Genomic DNA, 5,000 nt, shown 5'->3' with positions numbered 1-5,000 from the left:
TCCTTTCAGTGACCTGTTTATCATATCTATTTTCATCCTTACTTCCCTTCACCCACTTTCCTCCGATTTCAAATACAAGGCTAGATAAAAAAAAAGAAAAAAAAATCAGAAAGGGGGGGGGGGGTCTGCGAACTTTTCCTAGTCTCAAGAGGTTAGGAAAAGTGAAATGCATTGTTAGAGGGATTTCGAAGGAAGTCTGGGTTAAGGTGGAAATTCTATTACACTAAACTTTACTATATTTTCTTTTCTCTCTCTCTCTTATTCGCGAGGATCATTTTTATTATTTTACATTTCTGTTTTCTTTTATTATCATTCATTGTTATCGTCACTAACATTATTGTTATCATGGTTATCATCACCATTATTAGTGTTACTACTATCATAGTTATTATCATCATCATGATAATGATAACCATTATTATCATCATCATCATCATTGTCATTATTATTAAAATCAGCATTATCATCATCATTATCATTACTATTATCATCATCATCGGTATTGTTACCATGATTAGCCTCAATAGTATCTTTATCATGGTCTTGGCTGTCATCCTCATCATCATCATTATCCTCATAATCGACATTATTTCATTGTCATTAACCCCTTTACCTTCATCGACAATGTTCATATCTTATTTGATTGCCTGTGTGTAGATTCAGGTCTTCTTTTTATTTGTAATTTTAAGCCCCTCAAGATGTCTGCACATAATAAGCAGAATAAATGATCCTTTAACTAAATGTTTAAGCTCATTTCATCTACTTTCTTTTCTATCTTCGAAGGGCGATTAAGGGAGGAAGAAAACGTATTATCAGGGGCTTCTTGATACCAATAGAGGTTCATTATCGTTATCAGGATCTAAGCTAGAGGGCCAACGGTACTCTTTCTCCTTCTTCTCTTCTTATGGTTATCTTTTATCGGTGTATCTTTCTCTTCGATACATCCATGTACTCCATTCTTTGTCTCTCTCTCTCTCTCTCTCTCTCTCTCTCTCTCTCTCTCTCTCTCTCTCTCTCTCTCTCTCTCTATATATATATATATATATATATATATATATATATATATATATATATATATATATATATATATATATATATATATATATATCTTTATCCCTCCTTTCCTTGGCCTCCTACACACGCCACCGTTGCTGCTTAAAATAACCGTTGTTATTAGCTCATCGGATTCTCTTGCATGCTGCTAATTGCAGTCATTCTTTAGGCTTTCATTTTTGTAGCTGTATGTGTGTTGCATGTACGTGTAATTGCTTATGTATGTGTACCTATTTATGTGTGTATTGTATTGCGTATTTCAAAATTGGCACACCCGGTCGTGCGCGTTTGTCTGTGTCCTTTTGAAGTTACTAGTGAAACATTTTAGATGAAGGTGGCACAAATTAGACAAGGATAAGATATATGCTCTCTCTTGAAGATTATTTGCTTCTTCATTAACCTGAAGAAGGATTTGCTTCAACTTCTTTTTTTCTTTAAGAAACTAACTCTATATCAATTATCTCATCCTTCGCCAAACATTTTTATCCTAATTTTCCTCTCATTCCTCTCTCGATTAGGAGTCACCTTTCAAAGGATATCATTGCAAATACACAAGGCGTTGTTCAGATCGACCGCGAAACCCAAATTAGCACAACAGTATCTTTATAACGATACGCAATTTTCCACCTTGATCACTCGAACCAAGATCGCCTGACCTCCCAACGCCAAACAGACTAAAGTGCACACAACTCTATTCAGAGAAGTTGCAGAGAGTCCCTGTCTCTTGCAAACAATCCCTCGCACTTAAGTGGAAAGGGGCGAGAAATAATCACCCGACCAGCACAGGCCCCGAGCGAGTTGCTGATGTTATTGTTCTATTTACATGGAAATCCCCGGACACCCTGAGCGAGCCATTCGTGCCAAAGAGGCAATATGCAGAGAAAGGAGATTCTCGCGGCGGTGGGGGAACGTCAAGCTAACTGGCGGGTGTTTATGTGGTTGTTCTTCCTCGTGTTGTCACTGTTGTTGCTGTGGTTTGCTCTTTTGTTCTTCTGTCTGTAGGTGGGGTTTGTCGGTCCGCTTACACTGCCAAATGTTGCGAAAAGGAACGATTTATGTTATTTAATGTGCAATATAATGCTCACCAATGAGAGCAGAGCGAGGTAATTTCACCCTACTGAACATCAAAGGCTAAATTACGTGGAGCATAAATAAACTTGATTATCAGAATTACTATTTTTGATATCTTGACAGAAGGGGTGATTATTTCTCTCTCTCTCTCTCTCTCTCTCTCTCTCTTTCTCTCTCTCTCTCTCTCTCTCTCTCTCTCTCTCTCTCTCTCTCTCTCTCTTTCTCTCTCTCTCTCTCTCTCTCTCTCTCTCTCTTTCTCTCTCTTTCTCTCTTCTTTCTCTCTCTCTCTCTCTCTCTCTCTCTCTCTCTCTCTCTCTCTCTCTCTCTCTTCTCTCTTTCTCTCTCTTTCTCTTTCTCTCTCTCTCTCTCCTCTCTCTCTCTCTCTCTCTCTCTCTCTCTCTCTCTCTCTCTCTCTCTCTCTCTCTCTCTCTCTCTCTCTGTGATGTAGTGAAATGTGGCGACTAAACTCCGCAGACTTATTGTTTCCCGTGTGTTAGGATAGTGAAATACAATTCAGTACAGTTATTGCATTTACAAAAATAAATAGACAAATGAATAAATCGATAGACAGATAAATAAGAATGAATAGATGAATCAATGAAAAGATAAATGAAGATGAATAAATAGTAGGTAAACAATAGATACACAGAGAAAATGCCCCGATTAAAAGTACTGAGTAGATTAAACTTAATCTAACTTAATCTAGTTACCCTAAACCAACGATTTGCCGCTTAAAAACAACAACAACAACAACAACAATAGCAACAACTTAGATTAACTGATATATGAGCAGATATATCCTTAGTTCATAGGATCGTCTTTAATTAAGAACAAATTAGTATCAACAGTCTAACTACGAATGAAGGGTGTCACACATTTGATGTTCTGACGATATCAGTTCGACATAATCTGCGAAGACTACCTAAAGAACTGGTATAAACTAGAATAAAGTATGAATAAAGAGAAATATATTGATGATGATATTATTCCTCACGTTCCAAAAAAAATAAATAAATAAATAAAATAAAAAATAAAATAAATAAAAAAGGGAAGAAATATCTGTTGACATTAATATCAGAGATGGTATATGTTGATGAAGACAGCGTAACGTCAATAATTATAGTGACAGAGACAATTATCGGTAAGCTATACTTGATACGTATAATAACGACGGTCATTAGGATGTCGGCATCATCCTGCGACGCGACTTTTTCCTCGTTTATCAGGATAGTGGAATTCAGGCCAGTTATTGCATTTACAAAAATAAATAGACAAATAGATAAATGACTAGATAGATAAGCAAATGATTGATGAATAGATGAATATTGGTGAATAAATGAAAGAATAAATGAAAATTTGTAAGGTAAGTTGAACAAAAACACTAATTACATTATGAATGCAATGAAAAAACACTTGCATATCACTGTTTTATCCCCAAAAGGGAAACTAAAGGGTGTTATTTATGAACAGATGTAACAAAAAAAGAAAATGATAAATAATATAGATAAATAAATAAATAAAAAAGCCTAGTCATATTTCGCAATTAATGTAAAGTAATAAAACGTTAACGATGTCCATTAGCAAAGACGAAAGAAGAAACCGGCAAACGGCATTAGCATCAGTGCATCATGGATCGAAATCATAAATGACTCAGATCGCCCGTGTCACAGCTGATGGATCCGCGCCGAGGAGGGCCACTCCCCTCTCGGGCATCAGATCCATCATATCGATTAGCATCATCCCCCCCCCCTTAGAACTTCTCCCCTCTCTACCTTTCCCCTCCTCCTTCCTCTTCTGTCTCCCCCTTCACCTTTCCCTTCCCTTCTCCTCCCTCCTCTTCTATCTCCCTCCTCCACCTTTCCCCTCCCTCTTCCACTTTTCCACTCCCCTTCCCTCCTCTCCTCCCTCTCCCTCCACCTCCTCCCCCTCCCCCTTCCCCCTCCATCCTCTCCTCCCCCTCCCCCCTCCCCCTCCACTTTTCCTACCTCTCCCTTCCCCCTCTTCTAACTCCCTCCTCTCTTCCCCCTCCCCCTCCCTCCTCCTCTTCCCCAGCACATACCTGGTCAGATGTTAATTTATTCAGAGGCTACCTGCGTTCCGCCTCCTTCATAATTCTTTAGGGTGGTGAAGGGGTTGGATGCTGAGGCTCATCTGGGGGGGAGGGGGTGAGGGAGGGGGTGCTCCTAGGGGAGGGGGAAAGGCGGAGAGTGTAGGGGGGGGGGCGGGGTTGGTCTCTCGGGGATTCGTGTGGGATGTATCTGCTTATAGCTTTCTTTTTTTTTGTCGATCTCTTCTAAGAAATGATATTTTGAGATTGATGTATGGAATACGTTGTTCAGTATGACGGTTTGATTCCTTGAATGTATATATCACACACACACACACACACACACACACACACACACAAACTAGAACACTCACACACACGTACAAACACACACACTCACATACGCCACAGCTCGCGTTCATTCAAGTTCATTCATACACGCTCTTTCTCTCTCCCTTCTTCCTATCCTCTTTTCACCCCCCCCTCTCTCTCTTTCTTTCTATCAATCTGTCAGCCTCTCCCTTTCCTTCTCTCCCTACCTCTCTCCCTATCTATCTTTCTTTCAGCTTCTTTACCACTCTTTCCACCATGCCCTCCTATCCGTCTTTCCCCCCCCCCCGCCCTCACTCTCTCTCTCTTTTTCTACTCTATCCCTCCTTCAGCCTCTCTCTTCGTCTCGTCTCCCCCTCCCTCCCACCCTACCCCCACCCTCCCACCCTACCCTACCCTCCCACCCTACCCCACCCTCCCATCCTACCCCACCCTACCCCACCCTCCCTTCCCTCCCCCATACATTCCTCTCCCTCCTCCTCGCCCCATCTATCTCAGG

Source organism: Penaeus vannamei, chromosome 28, assembly GCF_042767895.1.
Source record: "Penaeus vannamei isolate JL-2024 chromosome 28, ASM4276789v1, whole genome shotgun sequence".
NCBI lineage: Eukaryota > Metazoa > Arthropoda > Malacostraca > Decapoda > Penaeidae > Penaeus > Penaeus vannamei.
Note: the sequence above shows the minus strand (reverse complement) of the source record.